The 23,619-nt window shown below is 42.8% G+C and overlaps 1 long non-coding RNA gene across 1 annotated transcript in view; it reads right to left on the reverse strand.

The window, feature by feature from the left end:
- Window positions 1-21,569, reverse strand: part of LOC121671112 — a 53,489-nt gene extending 31,920 nt beyond the window's left edge. The window contains exons 1-6 of the long non-coding RNA XR_006018396.1: window positions 21,226-21,569; window positions 16,099-16,257; window positions 11,237-11,425; window positions 8,162-8,285; window positions 7,682-7,859; window positions 2,207-2,326 (exon numbers count right to left, since the gene is read on the reverse strand). This is a non-coding gene — a long non-coding RNA (uncharacterized LOC121671112). The remainder of the gene's footprint in view (window positions 1-2,206; window positions 2,327-7,681; window positions 7,860-8,161; window positions 8,286-11,236; window positions 11,426-16,098; window positions 16,258-21,225) is intronic.
- Between the last annotated feature and the right edge of the window lie 2,050 nt (window positions 21,570-23,619).

A 23,619-nucleotide genomic window follows, 5' to 3' on the forward strand; every position in this document is an offset into this window, starting at 1 on the left:
GGCTCCATCCCCAACACAGCTCCATCCCCAACACAGCTCCATCCCAGTCATGGCTCCATCCCCAACACAGCTCCATCCCTGTCATGGCTCCATCCCTGTCATGGCTCCATCCCCAACACAGCTCCATCCCCATCATGGCTCCATCGCCATCATGGCTCCATCCCCAACACAGCTCCATCCCCAGCACAGCTCCATCCCCAGCACAGCTCCATCCCCAACACAGCTCCATCCCCATCACGGTTCCATCCCCAACACAGCTCCATCCCCAATATGGCTCCATCCCTGCCATGGCCCCATTCCTGTCACAGCTCCATCCCCTCCATGGCTGCATCCCTGTCACAGCCCCACCCCCATCACAGCCCCATCCCTGTCATGGCCCCATCCCCACGGGCTGGGGGTTGTTTTCTGCTCTCTGAGGCCCTCACTCTGCTGCAGTGCCCTACTTTCCTCTTCTGCTTTGCTAAAGTTTAAGTAAAAAACCCACCCAATCAAAACTCCCAAGTGACTCAACAGCAAACCCACGAACAAAGAAACTAGCGACTACTTTTTAGCATGGGATTGAACGTTCTTAAACAGTTCTGGAAAATAAATAAGACTCAAATCCTGTAATTCATTCTTCTATACCTGAGGCAATACAATGTGCATTTTTGTAGGTTGGCTTTTTGCTTCCAATAGCTTTGTAATAGTCTTATCCAAAAGATGAACTGCAAATTAATTTTCCTTTTTTCCTTTTTTTTTTTTTGGCATAAGGTTCTTTCCTCTCTTGGAAACAAAGATTTAAAGAACAGAGATTTTGTTTTAAGATCTACAGCAAATAGGCCTTAGATTTGATTATTTACATTTGAATATTAGAAGACTTTAAATAATCTTCCTGTGAAAGACAAATAAACTAAGCCTTCAGAACTGAGAGAACAGAGTTTTAATCATGTTTTCTGAGAGGAAAAGGATAAACTCTAAAATGTAGGTTATTACTGCTCTCTGAAATATCATTGCAGTAGCAGAGTGAGAAGATAGAATGATCTGAAAACTGTCTGGGCATTTGAAGAAAAAGTTTAAAATATTCAAAGTAGCAGAGAAACTGAAGGTTTGTAATAAACACAGCATCTTCTAGGGAAGAAGGGATGATATAACTGTTGGGATGAGTCCCATAATTATAAGACACGGCCATGACAGGCAGCAGAGGGAGTAAACTCAGTTTAACACAGATTATTTGGTTTACACTAGTTTAATATACACAGATATACTGGTTTTATACATAGTTCTGAGCTAGTAAGAAACTGTAGACCAAAAAGCTGTTCATCCTTTGAATTCAAAATTCAATCCTGACTATCAAAGCAGTTGGTTTAACTCACTGGTTATGGATATTGCTCTACCATGGGTCTAATTCCCACATCCCACATGGAGATCTTCCCCAGTTTTTAGTGGCTTTGCATCAGTGTAGGACTAAAATCCACCCACAGAACAGCACAGTGGGAAAAGTTCCAATCGCAGGACATCTGGATCATCTTTCCATTATAACATTTCCCACTGTCTTAGTGCTGGCCAGCTCCACAGAGGTGCTTTTGGGAATGTCAGTGCTCCAGGATTCACTTCTGCTCTCCACTCTCACTTCTGTGCTTCATCAGCCTGGTTAGGATTTAATGGGAGTTCTTATTGCAGCACCAGAGAACTCAATTATGCAAAATGAGGCTGGTGATAACTGGGCCATTCCTCCATGGGAAGTCTCAGTTTTATAGACTGGAAATGGAGATGCAGGAATGGTAAAATCTTATTTACAGAGCAGATCCCTCCGTGGGCACTTAGAGCAGCACAGCCTTCATAGAGTAGCTGCAAACTGATGATATCAATAGTTTTCCAAGGATTTATTAATTATTTTAAACAGAGAGGCCAATATTCTGTCAAAAAACTTTTTGCTGTTGCATTGGGATGTCTGAAATCTTGATCATCATGGCTGTGCTTTAAATGTCATTTTTTCTCTTGAAATAATTGCCAAAACTACTCGTGGTTAGAACAGCCTGAGATATCCAAGATTACAGTGCACCCAAGGCTTCAAAATTAGTTATCTGCTATCCCAGCCCGCTTAACAAAACCTCCCTGAGTTCGTTAATAAGGAGAGATTTCAGGACAAAGTATCCAAAAATCCAAACCCTTGTAATACTCTCAGTCATGACCAGAAAAGGAGATGTAAAAACTTGACAAATCCTACCTTAGAGGAGTCCCTCATGCTCCAGGAGAAACAATACCCAGGAATCAGAAAAGTTTCTTGACATTATTCCGTGAAGAAAAGGACATTTGTAAAGGGATTCGTGGGAATTAGAACTGAAATCTGAAAGACAAATAGGATTTGATGATGAAGCTCTGATACAGAAGTTACAAAATGCTCTCCCAGTTTAAATCTGTTAGAATGCATTATAGAAGGACATATAAAATCAGTTATAATCTGTACAAATACAGTGCCTGCAGCTTTCTTCATGGAGTAGGGACACGAGGAATTACATCTCTTCCTAGGGAAGCTCCCCAGCCAGGAATTTGCCTCCAAATTTAAGGATAAAATAGAACATAGGAGAACACCAAAACAAGAAAATAAAGGCCAGAAGGATAAGAGAGAGTGCTCAGAGTGCACCATCAGCACCCTGACTCCTCTTTTGCTTATAAATATTATAGTAAATATAGTAAAAACAGGTTTTAAGAGTTTGGCGAGAAGTTAAAGAAGTAGATTTGTACATGGGCAAAGAACTGCAAGACTGATCTCAGGACTAAATATTTTTTAGCTGTACATGGGATCTGTTGTCCCAGTGTGATCCTGGTAGGAGTCAGACCTGCAAGAAAAAAATGAGATTTCAGAGAGGTACAAGCTGTTAATAGCACTAGAAACAAATCTACCTATAGCTGAAACAATTTAAAATAGAAAACCTGGCTGAGAAATTCATAGGACTAAATTCCATGCTGCAAAAAATGGACTGGGAAAGGCATTATCAGCAGGTTTTTCAGTGGGCAAGATAGCCCTTATCACAAAAGATGTGATATGGACAAGACTTACGTGTGGAAGGAGATATTGGAAACCTACTATGGAAAACTGCAAGTGAAGCCTGAGTATCAGAAAAGTTTTGATTAATGTCTCTTTTTACTCTTCTTCCATCTTTGCATTCAATTTCTCAATTAAAACATTTTGATTTCTGCCACTCACCAGCACAGACATCGTGCTGAACTTTACCTTGCAAGAAATCTCTGCCACTGGAACATGTCCCAACATCCTTTTAATACATTTCCTCTTTCCCTGAAAACACCGAGAATTGTTCCATTGATTCCGAGAGCGCTCGGATCAGCCCCGTGGGACTGGGAGATAAATGTGTTACACATTCCAGAGTGAATCCTTAAAAAGAGGCTGCAGGAAGATTAATGCCTTTGCAGCCATTGTTTCCACAGTGCCAATAAAGAATAGGAAGGAGAACAGATTACGACTCCGGACAATCTATCCCTAAAAAAATCACTGGGAAAGCGCTACACTTTTCTTAATGGCACAAATATTTTTCCCACTCAAGGAAGTGTGCACAGATCAGGGAGGTTGTTGTTGTCCCATCCCTGGAAGTGTCCAAGGCCAGGTTGGAGCAATCTGGTTTTTGGAAAGATTCCATGGAGTTCCACCATGACAGGGGTGGGAACTGGATGGGATTTAACGTCCCCCTCAACCCAAAGCAATCTGGAATTCTATTTTTTTAAGGCTTTTTCTTCAAGGATTTGCTGCTCTGATCCAAACAGGTAGCACAAGGTGACTCAGAGCTGGCAGGTCACAAAGAAGTAGCACAGCACAAATAGTGAGTGCTTATTTCAAATTAGTTCTGGTCAATATAAGGACTTAAAAATTTACCCAAGGCAATTGTCAGATAATTTCAAATAATGGGGGTATCTGAGAAAATTGGTCTCTGCTGGTGGATGTTCTCTGAAATCACATTGATCAAATGACTTATGAATTATTTATTCAGCTGTGCCCTTAACCTGAAAAGTGAGAGTTATTGATTTTGCTTCATATATCATACTGTGGACTCAAAATAGTGGGGAAAAACACCATGAGAGAGTGGCAGGGAAACAGCCCCTCAGCCTGTGTTTATCTGTCCTGGACCACAGATAGGAGTGTGTTAGTTAGGAGTGATTCTGGCTTCAGTGGCGTCTGCAAAACACCATAAAGAGGATTTTTCCTTAGCAGCATGGAGGGGTTTGAATAGCAGAACAATACTTTTGGTTTAGATTTAAAATAGAAGTATTTGATTTCAAACAGAACCGATGTTTCAAGCTTAAACTTCAATATCCAAGGACAACAGTGAAGTGTTCGTGCCACCGGATTAACAAGCACGGTCTGGGGAAGAGCACTCAAACTTTAAAGAGAATTTCTGAGGAAAAACTGCAAATGTTTGCTTGTTTTTAGCACTGACTTACACAGAGAACAGTAGAAAAGGAAGGGAAGAAGCAACAATATCATAAGTTACAGTCAAAAGAAGTAATAAGTATTAATTCCTTCTCATTAATACATAATTACAAAGAAAACACCACGGACTGGTGGACACCACCTTTGTGAGGAGGTACAAAATGAGCATTAAGGCCTTGGAATAAAACAGCCAGAGATTTCCCATGGGATTCCTGGTCCGTTAATCTCCCTCTCATCCCTATCCAGCTTTTTTGTATCTTCTTTGGACTCGGTGACAGGGGGAGACTCATGAGGTTCCAAAGTATTATTGTTAAAATAACGGATTACAAGGACAAAGTTCGGCACCACCGTGCCCTGAACAACTTCAGATCACAACAGTTTCCCAAAAAATTCAGGCTTGGAAACTGTATTCCCATGTCCCACGAAGGAAAATACTCACTCTTAGTTATGTGACTTCTTTTGACTCCAGTGGGAATCAAGAAACCTGTGACAGACGCTTGGTCTTTTTATTTTTTGTGGCTTCACACAGCAAACTTTGGGAATCACGACTCCAAAAGTGTGCCCATCTCCAACTGTTGGAAAATACAGGAATAAGATATTGAGGAAAAGCATCATTCCATGTTTTGTGGGGTTTTTTGTCAAATATTTTCATTGTGTTGTAAATTAATACCTTTATTAATTCAAATGAAGTCTCAAAGTCGTGAAGGGAGGAGTCAGATTTGAGGACACTCTTCCAAAATTTGTTAAATTCCCCTTAAATTTAGTGTTTGTTAGAAGATAGTTCATAACCTACAATATGATACAGGGCTTAAAAATGAACCATTTGGGGATGTGTGGGGTTGTCACATCTATGGAATGGAACATCTCTTCCTACAGGGAATTTTGATGAATTATGGGAGAAGAATTGAGTATTTTATTCCCTGTCCCCCTCCCTGTTCTGGAGTAAAATCCATCTTGTGAGGGCAAAAAAAAAAAAATACAGAAAAAAATCAATACGTATGTATTTCTCCTTCCAAATCACAGTTGGCAAATTAGATCCACATTTCTTTGGGAAAAATTGCTTTAACACAAATCATCTCTATCAAATGAGATTTCAAATATCTTGTGTTTCCAAGGTTTTCATGGCTGCTGATATAATACAGTTACTATATAGGAAGAGTTATCCTCTGTCCTGGATTTGTTGACATAATCTTAGCATCATATTTCACATTTTGGGAGATATTTTGGCTACATGTGCTTAGCTGGTGCACTTTGGGGACTTCAGAGGTTGGCTTTGCCATGGAAACAGCGTTGACTGATGGCCAAATTTTCAAAAGAGGGGTACAAGGATAATTCAATTTTCCACAGCTGATGGACAGCGGAATAGGAGGAACTGCAACTGATCTCACTGTGGAGCTGGACACGTCAGGAAACTACTGGAAAAATGCTGATTGTTTCACCTGTTGAGTGAAACTGCCTCCCAGAGAACATTTGGGACACATGGGAAGTGTCGCAGTGACAGAGCAGGGAGGCAGCACAAAGGAGGAGCCAAAGTCACACTGAGCTCACTGACAATGGGAACACCCAGGAGAGGATGAATAATTTAATGTCGGGTATTATTTGGAATGTATTGTCCTGTGCTGTGAGATCATTTTCAGCAGGATTGGGAGCACACAGCATTTTATGGGTTTACATCTCAAACCCACGTCCTTTTGCCAAGTGGGCAGGAAGGCACCACCCAGGACAATCAAACTTCAAAATGCTTTTGATAAAATTTCATAATTGATTTTTGAGGCCCCCACCAGCAGTGCTCTGGATTCGCAGCACAGGAGGGGTGAGGAGCTGCTGGAGCGAGTCCAGAGGAGGCACCAGGATGATCACAGGGATCGAGCAGCTCTGCTGGGAGGAAAGGCTGGGAGAGCTGGGATTGTTCAGCCTGGAGAGGAGAAGCTTTGGGGTGACCTCAGTGTGGCCTTGCAGGGCCTGAAGGAGCTGCAGGAAAGATGGAGAGAGACTCATTACAAGGGATGGAGGAACAGGTCAGGGAATGGCTCCCCACTGCCAGAGGGCAGGGAGAGATGGGATATTAGAAACTAATTCCTCCCTGTGAGGGTGGGCAGGCCCTGGCACAGGATGCCCAGAGCAGCTGGGGCTGCCCCTGGATCCCTGGCAGTGCCCAAGGCCAGGTTGGACATTGGGGCTTGGAGCAGCCTGGGACAGTGGGAGGTGTCCCTGCCATGGCAGGGGGTGGCACTGGATGGGCTTTGAGGTCCCTTCCAACCCAAACCATTTATGATTCTATGAAGAAAAAAAAGAACTTTGCAGTTTCAGTCCCACTCCAGAGTTTGTGGATTCCTCTGGGCTCTGCCAGAGTCGCTCACTCCCAGTTTTTCCCTCAAAGACCTGGAACATCCGTGTGCCAGCTGAAGGCTTCACAACCGTGTGCTGTTGTAACAAAGCAGCAGGGGAGGCACTGAAATTTCAAATTTTAATATTTTACCATTTATTTTCTTTTTGTGAAGAAAAGAAATTTCACAGAATTGCAAATGAGCGGAATTTTGCGTGCAAAAAGACAGTAGGACTTGATATTTTTTTTTTCCAGATTGTCAGAAATATAAAAGAAAGCCTTTGTCCCCTAAAACAGGAATTACCACTAAGTAGAAATAAACACATTTTACAGTTTATGATGCACCAGTGGTTAAGCTTGTGAATCAAAACATTGCTGTTTGGAGCTGTGCCTTCCTTCACCTCCTTTTAAATCTCTTTGTCTCTGTAGTACAAATTCCTTCCTTTTCTCTCTTACAGGAGAAACAGGGGCTGATAGCAAAAAATTAATCTATTCAACAGCAGCAGAATTTGTCAAAGCTTGATCTATGGCTCACTCTGCCTCTGAAAAACAGCTTTTCATAGAAAGTTGATGTGTTTTTTTCATTACTGAGGCAGCTCTCTATTTAATAACAGCGTTCCAACGTGCTGTTGATCCATGTATTGGAACAACTCTTACAGTTCGGGCTGGCCTGTGGATTTATTAAACATTTACTGGCATTTTCTCCAAGGTCAAGGCCATGCACGTGCATGGATAAAGCCAATGAAATGAAGGGGCATGTTCTGTATGGTTCCACATTATTTAAAACTGAGAAATATTTAAACCACAAAAAAAAACAGATTTACCCAGTAAATGGATTCATTTAAATCACATTTCATTTGGGCAGTGTTTATGCAATGAATCTGAACTTAAATTCAGATGTAGGATTTTAAGAGCAAATAAATCTGAAATACCTTATTGGCTTCAGCCTGGCTACTCTGGATACACCCACGCTGCTGCGAAGAGAATCTCCCCAGCTGGAGACAATTCCTCGCCCAGTGAAAGATTCGAGGGTCTTCATTTTGAACAAATTGACACTAAATGTGATGGGAGCTCTGGGAAACAAAGCTGCTCCCTGAAGGACAGATGCTTCTGTAGGGAGAAGAGAATCACAAAATCACAGAAAGGTTTGGGTTCAAAGGGACCTTAAAATCATCCCATCCCACCCCTGCCATGGCAGGGACACCTTCCACTATCCCAGGCTGCTCCAAGCCCCAATGTCCAGCCTGGCCTTGGGCACTGCCAGGGATCCAGGGGCAGCCACAGCTGCTCTGGGCACCTGTGCCAGGGCCTCTCCACCTTCACAGGAAAGAATTTTTTCCTAATCTCTAATCAAAATCTCCCCTCCTAAATCTTAACGCTATTGCCCCTTGTCCTATCACCCTTTGGAGCACCTCCTGTGTCCTCTGCTGTGTTCCTGGGTTTATTTGTGGTGATCTCATCCCCTGTTGAGCATTCCAGTCCTTTCCTGGACTCTGCAGTCCGTCCATAAATCCGGTCTGGTTTTATTGACGGGACCTGCAAAGCAGGAGCACAGAGATTGTTCAAAGCCACCTTCCACCCACCCCATCCTGAATATGGAATGATTTTTATAGGAAAAAAATCCTCAGGATTTCACAGATCAGCCTGGCAGAGGTTTCTTGTTCTTGTAAACAATTTTTGAGGCGTGTAAAGAGCTGCAAATGGCTCTGCCGTGAATCGATGCCTCTCAGGTATAAAAGGATGTATTGTCACAGGATAATATCTCTGCTTTCTCCCTGGTTTTTTTCAATACTGTCAAAACAAATGCTTGGCTTGAAAATAATTCTCGCAATATTTTGGATTCCCACTTGCTTGACAAATACGAGCAAGTCAAAATTAGAGGGATTTGTCATGGCAGAACCAACTCCAGAACTAAACACAAGCTACATCCATCCCAGTGCTCTGTGTGCTGGGGAATCAGCTCCTAATCAGGGACAAATTGCCCACTTGGGGATGATCCAGGTGCCACACTGGGCATAAACGTTCGGGCTGGAGACAATGGCAGAATCCCTGCTCAGTGTGGAAACATTTTGTGATGTTCATAGAAGGCAAAAGGAATCAATATCCCAAAGCTTTGTTACAGGATTGCATTTCCTGGAATGATTCAAAGTCCCTCCCACCGATGTCCCAGGCAGTCATGAGCCTGTTGTCCCCTAAAAAGAGGGGATTTACAGGCTCTGCTTCTCCCACCGCCTTTTTCCCCAAGATTTATGTTTAATTTGGGATTATCAGTTTTCCTTGTCCCATAACTCCTTCCAAGAGGGCACAGATTATTTCAAAATCAAAGTGCAATCTAAGAGTTTAGTTTGGTGCATTAAATGACATTTCCCATAAGGAAGGTTGATGGCCTTTCATGATTAATAAATTAATTGGGAAAACAAACCAAAAAAAGCCAAGGAAAATGGACACAAATGTCAGATTTTAGAAGATTTAACCATGAGGGGTAACAAGGAATCAAAGCTGGAACCACAAGCATGGAGAAAAATAGAAATGATATTGCTGTGAGAAGTCTCAGATATTAAAAGATGTAAAAATTGTCCTTTATTGCAAAAGCAGCCTAAAGAAAATGCTTAACCAAATTCATCTGCACAGGGTCATTTTTAAAAATGGTTTTAAAATGTTATTAAACCAGACAAACCCTGGCACAAAAGAACTTCTGTAATTTTAGCAGATGATTACTAACTGCACTAATTAAGTAGCTTTAATTGACTCAATCCAAGTCAAGAGACAATTCACGTGGATATTGCTGCAAGACTCAGCAATCATCATCTCCACAAAGTAACTTCTAAATGAGTTATCCCGCAGCTTTATTATCCCAATATCTGCTCTCAGTCTGTGATTTACAGATCCCCAGGGCCATGATCACTAATGAGGCACTGGAGGTAACCAGGAAAAGTTTGGTCACTGTCCCTACACCTTCCCTGGACACTTTGGAGGGTCCCAAAATTGAGGAAGATAAAGAAAAGAAAGGGGACAGAGGGAATATAATTTTCTGGTTGATTACTAAATTAAGCTTTCTAAACTTCTGAGCACTTTTAAAATATCAAAAGGTGTCTTCTTGCTTTCCCCTGAAGAATTCCTATTTTTCTGCCCTTCTTAATTAAAGAGATGGAATATAAAAATTCTTTTAAACGCAAAAAACCAAAACATTCTAACATTGGCAGACATTGCTTCTAAAAAATAATTTTTATGCCTTGAAATGTGACTTAATCTTATTGCTGAAAGTGGGCAGTTTAAAATCCTGGAATGGTTTGGGTTCAAAGGGACATTAAGGATCACCCAGTCCCACGGGCAGGGACACCTCCCACTATCCCAGACTGCTCCAAGCCCCAATGTCCAGCCTGGCCTTGGGCACTGCCAGGGATCCAGGGGCAGCCCCAGCTGCGCTGGGCACCCTGTGCCAGGGCCTGCCCACCCTCCCAGGGTACAATTCCTTCCCAATATCCCATCCATCCCTGCCCTCTGGCAGTGGGGAGCCATTCCCTGTGTCCTATCACTCCATGAACAGCACAACTCCATCAAAAAATCAATTAACCAATGGCGTCACCATCCAGCAAAACTTTGGATAACTGAAGACACAGTCCTAGCACAGGAAGCATCAAGATCTCCCATTTTCTGCTGTCTCATGATCTAGTGGAAGGTTCCCTGGGATACTGGGAAGGAATTGTTCCCTGGGAGGGTGGGCAGGCCCTGGCACAGGGTGCCCAGAGCAGCTGGGGCTGCCCCTGGATCCCTGGCAGTGCCCAAGGCCAGGCTGGACATTGGGGCTGGAGCAGCCTGGGACAGTGGAAGGTGTCCCTGCCATGGCAGGGGGTGGAACTGGATGGACTTTAAGGTCCCCCCACCTCAAACCAGTCTGGGATTCATCCCCACCACACCTTCATTTCCCTTTGAAGCCTGACAAGAACAATTAGTCCCTCTACTTCCCATGAAATCACTTTATGGATTTGCAGCCTGGTGTTTTATTGTCGTTCCTTCCCTCCAACCTGAATGCATTCAGCATTCCTGGCATCCAGCAGCATAAACCTCTCACTCTTTTATTTGCACTCCCCAGCTCTCTTATTTATCTTTCTTTTCAGAAATTTCAGGCTCAGAAGTTTCATGGAGCATTGGAAATGTTCCCTTCCCAGGTCACCATTGAAAGGACCATATTTTTTCATTTACAGCTGGTGTTTTATAAGGGATCAAAACCTCCAAATTGAGAAGATAAAGATCTTACCTAAAGAGATATAAAAAGCTTTGTAGTAAAGCAACAACTTTAAGGCTATTTTAACTGAAACAAATGAAAAATCTGAACTAAAAGTGCAAATATGTAAAAGTAGCTCAGTTATTTCTGAATCTTTGAACTTTTACTCTGAGTACCTTAGAATTTATTTAAATGCATTTATTTATGGTGCAGTCTAAAAAGTAGAAAAACTCAACCATAGCTATCATTTGGTCTCACTTACTTTTTAAATTCATTTTTTTTCCTAAAGGTATCCCAGAAAAATGTTTGTAGCAAACATCCCATGGAACGTTTAGTTCATCCTCTTCTACATAAATTGAGGAAATAATTTAGTCTGAAATCTACTTGTCCATCCCTAGAAAATGTTCTCCCGTTCAACCTCACGACGTTCTTCCTCTTCAATAACTTTTTTCTGTGGGGGAAAACAAAAACATCAAATTAAACTCACCATTTTTAACATAAAGGTCTGCATCCCTCTTTGTTTTTTCCTTAAATATGGTGTTTAAATTTTTATGGGACAAGACTGGCAATGCTGACACCACATTCTCCTTTTTATTTACTGGTTTTGGGAAGGGAAAGTCACAGTTTTAGTCAGCTGGGAGCTTGGCAGGGCAGCTTCTGGTTTGAAATTAAACACATAAACAAGTAAATAAATCAAAGCACTGTCCAGATTTGAAATCCAGCTGTCAGGAATGATAGTTTTGAACCACACCTGTGAAGTTTTACAACCTTTCCCTTTCTTTAACCTTATTTCTTCCCATTCAGCCCAGGTGAGTGAGCACAGAGCAGCAGGTGACACTTTTTTCAGCACAAGGAACTGCACAGGAAAGAGAAAAAACCCTAAAACCACAGGGAGCAACTGCAACACAGAACTGAAACAAGGCAGAGCCAGCTGGGAAAAGCACTGAAGCAACGAGGACTTGGAAGGAGGAATAAAGAGGGATAAATAAATGTAGGTGACACGTTGCCTGAGCTTTAGAGTTCTAATGAGAACTGTCATTTAAAATTGATTTTACTCTCCGTGGTTTTTTTTTATGCTGAACTCCAGCTATTTGTTCCCTCGGTTGTTTATGGAAGGAAATCATTATATTTGAGAGAAGGTCAGTGCCGTTGCTTGGAGGGGTGAGCTCTGGATGGGTTTGGCACTTTGGGGACTGTGACAAACTCCAAAGTCTCAGGCTGCTGCAGCGTTTGGAAGGTGCCAGCAGGGGCTGGAGGCTCCAGGACCTGCTGGATTCTGGCAGAGGTAAAAAATGTGGAATAACACACGTGGGAAGGGAAACCCAGCAAAGAGACAACACCTGTGGGGGACAACATCTCCCTTTGCCTGGAAAATTAAGATGTTTTATGGCCCCATCATGCACATTCCAGTTCTTCTGATGAGATATTCTTGGAGAAATATTAAAATTGCCTCATGCTTGAAAAGAAAAGATTTAAAATCAGAAAGAACTGACAGAAGTTCCCTCCCTTCATCCCCAGAGACTCAGGCTGGGGTTTCAGCAACACATCCAACGCTGGCAGATGGCCCACACACCACTCCCCCCAAACGCTTGTTCCCAGCCAGGAATAAAGATTTGCAGAGTTCCAAAGAAATCACATTTTAACTTCCCCGAGCACACCCCAGACCACCAGACCCGAGGATTGGACATTCCTCCTTCAGCAGACGGCTGCACAAGGTCCCCCAGTTCAAGAGCATGAGTAATATCGATCAACTGGGCTGCTCAGCACGGCCCTGTGGCAGCTCACACACTGCTGGCATCAATAACAAAGATTTCCTCTAAAGGGCTTGGGATAGGGCAGGAGCAGAGACCCCATGCCAGCTCAGAGCAGAGGATTCACATCAACAGAGCACTTTGAGCAGCTCTACAGAAGCAAAACGATGCAGAACAGGTATGTTTTCCCAAGCAAAGCAAAAGGAACCCAGCAATACGAATGCAAAGATGATAAAAACACTGATTATTGCTATTTTCTGGTTGTGCTTGACTCATTCTCTTAGAGCAGCACTGCTTCTCTTTACCATCCTCATGCCCACATATACCTGTCCTCAGAAATCCATATTTATGAACTTTTTGGGTTCTGGCCCACAGACCAAAGGGGTTCCTCTGCCTCTCCAACAGCCAGAGTACAAAGAAGGAGCCGGGATTTTGCCAAGGCACAGCAATTCTGGCTCACTGCTCTTTGCTGTTTTTCAGCTGGATGTCACATCAGATCACCAACTTCTGCCCAAAGTGCAACACGAGCCCAACAGACCCATTTCTGTACTTTTTTCACAATTCTCCATGCACTGGCACTGTGTAAATAAGACAGGTAATGTTCTAATATATTTAAGGTGACACAAATAAGAAAAAAATTATCTTTCTTCTTCACGAGCAATCAAATCCCATCCTGAGCTGCAATAAACTTTTAGGGTAAATGCTTGAAGACTGAAGGATGAGTTAAGTGTGTAAAATGTGGTTAAGTAATGAGTAAATAGGTGCATAAGCTGCATATAAATGTTTGATGAATGAGCTGAAGTAGGGAAAAAATGATGTAGGGTAACCTAAGGGAGCACAGCTTAAAGGGAAATCTCTCCTTGGCAGTGACATATTAGATTGTGAAATTAGATTATAAGATCAGATTGTCTCTCAAAGGAAGAAAAAAAAACATTATCATTTAGAGAACTTGATATGATTGGAGAAAATACCCCAAAAGCTCAAACATGCAGCAAATATCCCAGGATCTGAGGGCACAATCTGGAAAATAAATGGTGGTAGAGTCCTGTCTCTAGACTCACAGTTTTCCTACCACGGAGACCAAAGGGATGATACAAATAGATGACACATCCACATTTAAAAGATATAATTTATATATAATAATCTATATATCCAAATGGTATAAATAACTGTGTGCAGAGGAGAGACTCCTCAAGCCAAGCTTATTGAGATTCCGAGTACACCAGACCTCGTTCTCCTCACAGGAACGAGAATATTTCAAGGCCAATTTGCATTTTCTAGCCAGGGGCATCATTTGCAGGTGACTGAACAATCAATTAAAACAGCTCGAGTAGGTTTTTCTGGACGTTTTTTTTCCAGAGAACCAGGTCACTGCTGCTCATTCACATGGTTTGGGGCATTTTAGGCATTAATAGCACCAAGTTCTCCTCAAGGTTTCTGGTGCTGTCGTATGGATTTACATTTTATTTTCCCCAAGCTGGTGGAGGACTGAGCCCACCCCTTCCACCAGCCCTGGGCATTGATCAGCCTGAGCAGGGTTATGGATCTGTGCTGCTGCAACTGCTCTTAACTTGACTAATTAAAATTTATAAATTCAGTGCAGAATTTATATTTTTTTGTGACCAGAAGGTTGTCACAAAAAGCACCAATGGTGACTCCGTAGCCTTGACTTGGGATGAAGTAAAAACCAAGCCTTTGAGAGTGAGGGAAAGCTGGAATGGGTTGCCCAGAAAGGGCAGGGATGCCCCATTCCTGGAAATATTCAAGGCCAGGCTGGACATTGGGGCTTGGAGCAGCCTGGGATAGCAGAAGGTGTCCCTGCCCGTGGCAGGGGATGGGATGGGACAGGCTTTAATATTCCTTTCCAACCCAAACCATTCCAGGACTCTGAGGCAGCAGAACTGAATGAATCTGGGAGTCTGTATGGATTTTGGGATAACCCTGTTTACCTTGCACTGGTTCAAAAGCAATCAGCTCTTGGTCCACATGTTTTTTATAATTTTTTTTACAGTTTCTCTCCATTTTATGTTTTGAGCAAGTCCAGCCTCATTCCAGGAACATTGTCAGCCTCCAGAATTTTGTAATGCAGATGCTCTGCTTTATTGATTTGAATTTAGTAATTAAAGCCTTGTCCTTGCATTAACAAAATATAAACATTTAAAGCCTCATGATTTAATTATGTCATCTATTGCTCTAGTAAAGCAATCAAGGCAATCATTGGCCACTCAGATGTGTCAGGATATGTCTGAAACTACTCCTTTTACAGTTCATGAGGGAAAAAAAAGCTGGAATTGAGAACATTTTTGCAAATCAAACATCTCAGTTAAAAATGTCACTCCGTATCAACTGATACATTTTATTCTGGATCTGACAAGTTTAAGTAAGATTTGTATGTCTGTTGAGTCATGTTTGAAACCCAAATCAATTTGGAAGCAGCAAAAAATCCAATTGCTGTCCTTTGCAGAATGTCAGAGTATCACCCTTCTGCAGCCGTGCTGCCAAAAAAAATAAAGCAGAAAAGGTAAAGAAATGGAAATTTCAAATGGTCCATAGATTTTTTTTTTTTTTTTACATGACAGGATAAGTGAGAATGGCTTCGAACCGAAAGAGAGCAGGGTTAGATGGGATATTGGGAAGGAATTGTTCCCTGGGAGGGTGGGAGGGACTGGCACAGGGTGCCCATCCCCAGAAGAGTCCAAGGCCAGGTTGGAGGGGCTTGGAGCACCCTGGGATGGTGGAAGGTGTCCCTGTCCATGGCAGGGGGTGGGATGAGACCTTTAATATCTGTTCCAACCCAAACCATTCCATCATTCTATGATTTGAATCTTTAAATGAAAAGAGGGACTATTTGACGTGTTTCTCCAGATCCATGGTATTGCTTATAAAGGTTCCGAGTGCTGCTGCTTCCCTGCATGTTGTGGAGTCCCCTCAGGTGCCCAGCTCAAAGAAAGCCTCACCTCTCCACATTTTCTGTGCTCAAAGCACTGTGTGGAGCTCCACAGAGTGAGAACCAACCGTGCTCTGAGCTGTCCCAGGCAGCTCCACCTCAGCCTTTCCCAGGCTGGAAGAGGAAGGAAGGAGGAAATCTTTGAGGTGAAGTTGCTATAATTAATTTTCTCTGTGTGCACTTTAGTCACACAGTCAATTTGTCATTGAAGGGGATAATTTACTCTCCTCTCCACAGACTTCTGAGCAGCCAAGTAAAAGACCGGGGATATTGCAGAGTGTGCAATCCTGATGAGAAGGCAGAAAAATCAGTGCTGCTGCTGCAAACCCTCCCCTCACTCCGAGCCCTTTCTTCCAGCTGGGCTAGAAAAGAACTTTCCATCAAAGCCAGGAGAAAACTATACACAATTTGAAACCTTGATCTGACCTCTTGTTTCCAAAGGGTTGTGGCTTAAACCTCTGGGTCCTTCCAGCTTCCTTTGTTCCTGTCAGAAGTTCCCTTTCAGGCGGCCTCCGTCGCTCCGGCCACACTCTCGCGGCAGCTCCCTCCTGCTCTGCTGGGACACCAGCGGCTCCCTGACCTTCCCTTCAAACAAAAACAGACAAAAGGGAAAGGATGAAACCAACTCAAGCAAGAGAAAGGGTCGGAGAAGGCAGCGAACATTTCGGAGTTACAGCAAAACTCCCTGACTGGAAGCATTTTAACCCTCTCCCTGCAGCACGAGGCAGAGATTTTGTCCTTGCTGTGCCTTAGAATAGATTTCCTATCCTCAGGTGGATAAACCCAGGCAAAACCATCCAGGAACAAAGAAAAGCAACCAAAATCTCACATGGCAGGCTGTTGAGAGCAGCTTCGCAAAGTTTGGGTCTAAATAAGGAGGGAACTGACCTTGAAAAGGAAGATTGCTACAAGCACTGCTGGAAAAAAAGATCAGGAGGAGCATTTTCATATCTATTCAGCTTTATTGCATCTGCCAAGTGACAAAATTTTGAGCTGTTCTTTAAAAGACAAAGATTGGAGAAAAAGACAAAACATAAATATCAACTACGATGTTAAAAGTGAGATAATTCTTAGCATAGAAGCATCTCAGAAAATACAGGGGAAATAAAAGTGTTATGAATGAAACTCTTAATAACAACCTTTAAGCATAATAAGAGGGTTAGTGAGTCGTTGTGGGGATACAGACATCGGAGTGTCTCCTAAAATGAATCCATTTTAAGAGCACAGGCTTGTGGAGATGTTTAGAAATCACATTTTGCATCTCACGCCTTGATAATGTTCAAATCTGAGCACAATAACCCGGCTCCCAGCGCTGCGTTCTCCTGCTGCTGCCTTTTCATTTTACAGCCCCAGTTAAGCACCGTTCCTCGGAGCTGAATGGAGCTTGATGTCTCCTCTGCAGAGATTATTTTCACAGCAATAATCCAAGTTTTTCATTTGCAACATCAGCCCATTGCTGGTGAGGGAATATAACCAAAAAATAGCATGTGTGAGGGGGCATTTTAGTTTTCCATCTATTTGTTTGCTTTTAATTTCTCAGACATTTGTCAGGAGAGAAGATGGCTGAGGGGGAACACGTTTTTTCCCATCGTGTAGCGGTTTTGGATGGGGTTACTTTGAGTTCTGCAATTTTCTCCCCATCCTTTGAATCATCACAGCCATAATTTGATGTCCAGAGTCACTCTGCTCTATTTTTACCTCATATGAGCAGAACTGGAGGTACTACACCGCAAACAGGTTGAATGCTGCCAGAAGAACAAACATTGGCATCATGAGGAGCCCCAAGAAGGGTGAAAGGTCCCTTTAAACCAACAGCAGTCTTGTTTTGAACTAATATTAGGACTTAAAACTAAATCTTGTCCTTTTAGGGCTTTTATTGGAAAGTAGGAGAGCATTCAGAAAGAAAACGAGCTTAAGATCAACCAAATAAATTTATCAGAAAGAGAAGTTACTGAGGTTGTGGAGCGTGTAAATATTCAGTGAAAGTTTTCCAACCTCCTTGAATGCCGACCTTGGAAATTCCACAGAACCATCTGCTCCTGGAATCTGTATAATCTCAGGATCAGGGAATATGAATTTCCTAAGGGCTGGATTCTTGAGGGAAGCAGAGGCAGAGAAGCATGACCAACAATTTCCCAGCCTGGAAATCTCTGGAGTTATCAGCACAGATAGCGAGGGGAGGCTTTATGATGTGCAGGACAGAGCTGATTAGAAAATTCACTTTAAATGGATGCTAAAACAGGGAGAGACGGAGCTTGGCTGGCACTCAAAATTTAAATAGAGCATAAAAAGCTGTTACTTTATTATTTCATGAGGAACTAAAGGAAAATAATCAAGAATACTTGTATACAACTTATTGTAGTAAAAAAAAAAGAGAGGGACAGTAATTCAGATTTTGGGATCCAGCAGCTTTATGAACTAAAGCAGCAATAAATCCAAAAATAACAAAACGAAATAGAATTTAGAAAGCTATTTAAGGACAATTTGAATTACACAGTGTATTAGTGGATCCATGTATTTTTATTCTGCTCCAGCTCTTGGTTGGGTATAAACAGCAGGATAAAATAGGAAAGTTAAACTCCCGGAAATCACAATTACTGCATTTTATAATGGCCATTTATATTTACAGTGTTCACTGCTCAAAGCTGAAGTCGTGGCAGCTTTGTCTCTTTGAAACCTGTTTACTACAAGACACATTTCCTCAAGGTTTGCACTGAGTCTCCCATAAACAAATCCCACATGGATGGCCCCAAGGCTTCATCAGGACGCAGTTTTCTCCAGACACAGGAGGATGTTTTACATCCCTGCTGCAGGTTAAAGCAGAAATATTTCGTATATGAGCATCGTGTTATTATTTATGAGTTCACAGAAGAGCAGAGAGGTGTAGAGGGGTTCAATGAAAGGTCCCTCCTGGAGGAATGTATGAGATGGAATCTCAGGGTTCCTGGACTTGCTGATCTTTAATCCCCACAAACAGGTGGATGAGAAAGTCTCCATGGAAATGGGGTGCTGATCACACATTAGAGAGAGAGCAGGGGGAAGAAATGTAGGGAAGGAAAAAGCAGAGGGAGAGGGAATTTCAATGTGCTCTGAACACCAGGATCGTTAGTTCTCAAAAGAAACAGATCACAGAATCACAGAATTAAATGAAATTAAAGTCAGAAAAGACCTCCAAGACCTCCAGTCTAACCTTTGACCAATCACCACCCTGCCCTAAACCAGACTGCAAACTGCCACCTCTACTCACTTGAACATTTCCAGGGATGGGGACTCCATTGCTTTCCTGGGCAGCCTGTTCCAAAGCTTAACCACCCTTCCAGTGAAAAAAATCTTCCTAATATCCAGCCTGAACTTCCCTTGCTACAGCTTGAGGCCATTTCCCATTGTCCAGTCACTGGTTTACTGGGAGAAGAGGCTGAGCCCCTCCTCACCACGATCTCCTTTCAGGGAGATCATTGCAGAAGTTTTATAGAAAATGATATTTATTTAATTAGTGAAAAAAATGACGAAGTTTACCTTAAGCATCAAGGTTTTGTCTTCCACGAGATTAAAAGGGTTTATCAGAGCTGTTATTGAACTAAGATTGCCAAGTGCCTTGAAGTAAAGGCTGTGTGTGCATCTGACCTCACGTCAGAGGTGAATTGGAACAGCAATGGCTCATCAACCATAAAAACTTTATAAAAGCAGCACATCAAAAGCAAGGAGGGTATCACCAGCGCCCTGGTTCACTCCCGTATTTTAATTGGAAAGCTTTCCAGAGATAAACAGGCAGCAAGAGAGGGACGTATTAGGATGTCTTGCACCTCTGGCAGCGACTTCAGTCAGCGGAGGGAAGGTGTGAGACATCAAAGCAAACTCCCCTGTGATGTTGGTGGTGGCAGTCCACACCTCGTTTGACATCTGTAATTAGTGTCTGGAGGTGCCAGGGAGGGAGGACTCTCAGCTGCAGCCTTTGTAAGAGACAACAAAGCGCTGCAGAGACGCTTCTATTTAGCCTTGATGTACTTGGGGTTTTTAAAGCAAATACGAGTGTTAAATACAGGCTATGAATAGACTGGGAAAAGGGGGAGGCCAAGCAGAGCTAACCTGGAGCCAGAGGACTGCAAGAGACACTGAGAAATTTCCTTTATGCTCTGATTTCTTCCCCCTCCCTCTCTCAGTGTTTATTAATCTGTTCCTGCCTTGCAGAGCAGCCACATTTCCGCAGTCCTGGTGGCATCCCACATCCATCACCTGCCTGAGGCAGCTCTGCTCCTTCCCAAAGCCACTCAGCTGAAGGCTCGTGGCCAGGGGCCTTTCCTACAACTCCCTGTTCCAGAAAGATCCGTGTTGATCCCTCTCAGCATGGCCAGGACCTGTCTCTGTGGGTTTGACATCTGCCAGCCCTGTGAGTGACATTGAAAGGAGCCAGCAGAATTGCCCAAAACGCTTCTCCACTTCTGGCTTTTACAGCATCTCATGGAACTTACTGCAACTACAGTGACAGCAAATGTTTGTCACAACCGAAAAAAGAGCCCTCCGAAACCCACGGAGAAGCCAACAGTTGTCAGATTAATTTCTCTCCCATTCCTCAGCCAGAGACTGTCTTACAGCAATTTAAGGGACACCAGGAGCCTCAGCCTGCTCTTTTCTCCAGTAATCTTTATGTTTCATACCCAGATTTATCTTGTCTAAAGATTTAGGAGTGAAACTTTACATGAGGCTTCCCCAATTTGTTATTTTCCCAGAAAGTTTCTTCCCTGTGAGTATTAAAGGTGTGTCGCTCTCTACTTTCGAGCTGCAAGAAAATAGAAATGGGAGGAGAGGAAAAAAAATGAAATAAGGACAACAGAAATTTAGGCTGAATAACAGGAGAAACTCCTGTTTCCTGAAAGAGAGATACAATAAACTTTGAAATAACAAATTGGTCAAAACAGCAGAAATAAACTACAGAGAACAACTCCTGCCCTGGCAGGAGATGAACTTGCAGCACAGCAGCTTTTATCCATCCCCAGCTTTAGATTGCACCAATGGAAGGAGAAGAGGGTATGGATATCAAAGGAAATTGCTTTAGGGAATTCAGGCTCGCTGTTGGCTCTGTGTCCTCAGGGATGTGGTTATGAAATGAAAAACACCTCCTCGAGCTGCCATAATGGCAAAAGGAAAGAGAAATTCCTGTTTGGGAGATAATGTTTATGAGAGACAGGGAGACAATCACAGAATAAAGTCAGATTTTCCCAGCTGGAAATGGCTCTGGTGTGACTGGGCCAGCAGGAACCTCTGACAAGAAATAAATCTTTGTTTAAGGGTTAATTGCCACCTTTCAGCAGCACAGGGCTCCCATTGGTGGGAACCCTGAAAAGAGAGATTTCTTTAAAGGCAGCTTTACCCTCGTGGTGTCCCCGTGGCTTCAGAAAGGGAATCGAGGCTTCTTAAAAGAGAAGGATCCTATCTAAGTGTCACTGTACCACCACATTTATCCATTTATCCATTTCTGAGCAAGGGTTCTCGTTAGAATACAGGGATATTTATCATGTACAGGAAATCAAAACAAGGAGACTTCTCAGAGCTTACCTTGGTGGGGGGGAAGAGCTCAGTTTTTCTGGAGGATAAAAGCGTGTTAAAGTGCATCCTAAAACCTGCTGGTGCTTGGAGAAATGCAGGAAATCGCTGAGGAGATGTTCTGGACATCTTTGGGGTGCTCTGTTTTCCCTCTCTGTCTCAGAGTTGGCTTGTACCCCCTGGGGACAGATCTTTGTCAGGGATGACACGAATTTTCCCAGATTTCCAATAAAGTCTCACAACACCGACACCTTGGCAACAGCAGTCAGGTCTCCTTGCAGAGCTGTGTCAGTGTATTTTTCCATGTCTGTGTTCCTGAGGGAAGAGATCTTGAAGTGGCAGAACAGCAGGAACAACCTGTCCTGCAAAATGGAAAACCAAGAAAAGTATTGCTTTCCCTCATAATGCCCCGTTTTTAAGAAGCAACCTCCCATAGAGGCAGTGCAGACAACAGGAGCTTCAAACATAATTTCCCGAGGCCAGAAAGCTCAAAGTTAAAGAGCTCACCTGAGAGAAAATCTATTTTAGCACTTTGCAGATAAAACATTTCATTTAGAATATCCCCTCCTGAAACATTGCTGAGATTTCTCCTAAGTGAAGTCACTCGGGCATCCAGGGAATTTCACATCAATAAAACAAGTCATGCTTCTCCTGCAACTTTTATGACTACAACCATCTCCTTTCCCCCTTCTTCTTTATTCCTTTCTGCTCCTCCAGCGACCTCAGCTCTGTAATCACTTAAGGAAGAAGGAAAAAAAGAAGATTATTGAGGTCTGAGCGCCACAAACTGTTCTTCCTCCTCCTGCTCTCCCAATATTCTTCATTCCTCAGAATATTCTTTGGATGGGATCTAAGGGTCAACAGTGTCAACTTCCCAGGCTTCTAACCAAAAGAAGGCAGGGTTGATGGGATATTGGGAAGGAATTGTTCCCTGGGAGGGTGGGGAGGCCCTGGCACGGGGTGCCCAGAGCAGCTGTGGCTGCCCCTGGATCCCTGGCAGTGCCCAGGGCCAGGTTGGATGAGGCTTGGAGCAGCCTGGGACAGTGGGAGGTGTCCCTGTCCTTGGCAGGGGGTGGGACTGGATGATTTTAAGGTCCCTCCAACCCACACCGTTCCATGAGATCGTGTGTGTTGGGCTGGGATCAATCTTGCAGCGGATCCCATCTCACCACTTCCCATCTAATCACCTCAACTCCCTCTCCACACACTTCGTTCCCTGCTGGAATGAAAGAGAGGATGAAAGGCATGGAGCTGCTGTGTGGTTTGGGAACTCCTACAAGAGCTGAGAACTGCTCCAGGACCACAAGCCCCTCCTGCACCCCCACCTGAGCAGGGGTCACCTCACAACGACAGCAGAGCTGCTGAAAGCCCCGGCCTTCAGGTGATTTATTGAATTTTAGACCCCCCTAAGCAGATCCAGAATCAATTTTTAAGTTCAGAATTCAATATCTCCCGACACTAAATTTCCTGTTTTCCAAGCCCACAAGGATCAAATCTGCAGCTCATATTCCAGGTGCTCATTCTGTGATCCAGTTTTATGAGTTTTACACTTTCCTAAATTGAACCAAAGGCTGAAACCGGATGAATTTTTCCATCCTGTTGCCTGTGAAGCTGAACTTTCCCATTAACGTAATCCTGAATGGAAATCCCAAGGTTTAAGGTGATATACATTGATATAAATAGGGAAATATTAAAAGCAAATTTGTTCAGCACGTTAAAATCCTGCTCTTAGCAGTCAGAGGTAATCAGTTTGTCATTCCACAAAAAGCCAATTTGCCTGGAATGAAGCAGCTATTCAATTCCTTACTTTTCCCATATAAAAAGCCATTCTGGAATCATGCATGAAGGCTCCTGGTATAAGTGATGGGATTCTTCCAAGCATTACACAGCATTTCAAGAAGCATTAAACTCTTACCCTCCCATTTTTAGTTCTTACATGTTTCATCAAAATCCCGATTTAGAGCAAAGCAGCGAACAACAGGGTTCTAACAAAGAAAGTTTTCAAAAATAGGCGGTGAAAACCCCAAAGTATGAGATACAAACCACTAAAACTGGGAAATATTGATTGGATTTTAAAAATTCGGAGCAATGAGGCAGTAATTTACAATTAAATACCACATTTAGCACACTGTGTGTACAGAATACAACTCAATAATATAATGCATTAATAACTCAATAATATAATATCCAATATTCCAGGAGAATTCATGTTAATATTTAGCCTGTTTATTAATGGCTCCAAATGAAGCTGCTATAAATTTGCACAGGGGTAGTCAGTAATGATGCATTACTCTTATTATTTCCCATTTAAAAATTAATTTTTTTGTGTATTGTACCTGAAGTTCCCAGGGGTAGAGTTTTGTCCTCAAATGAATGGATAGAAATTTCTGGAAAAATAAACCAAAC

Source organism: Corvus kubaryi, unplaced genomic scaffold (assembly GCF_017639235.1).
Source record: "Corvus kubaryi isolate FWS band 111438036 unplaced genomic scaffold, C.kubaryi_AGA036_p1.0 37397, whole genome shotgun sequence".
NCBI classification, from domain to species: domain Eukaryota; kingdom Metazoa; phylum Chordata; class Aves; order Passeriformes; family Corvidae; genus Corvus; species Corvus kubaryi.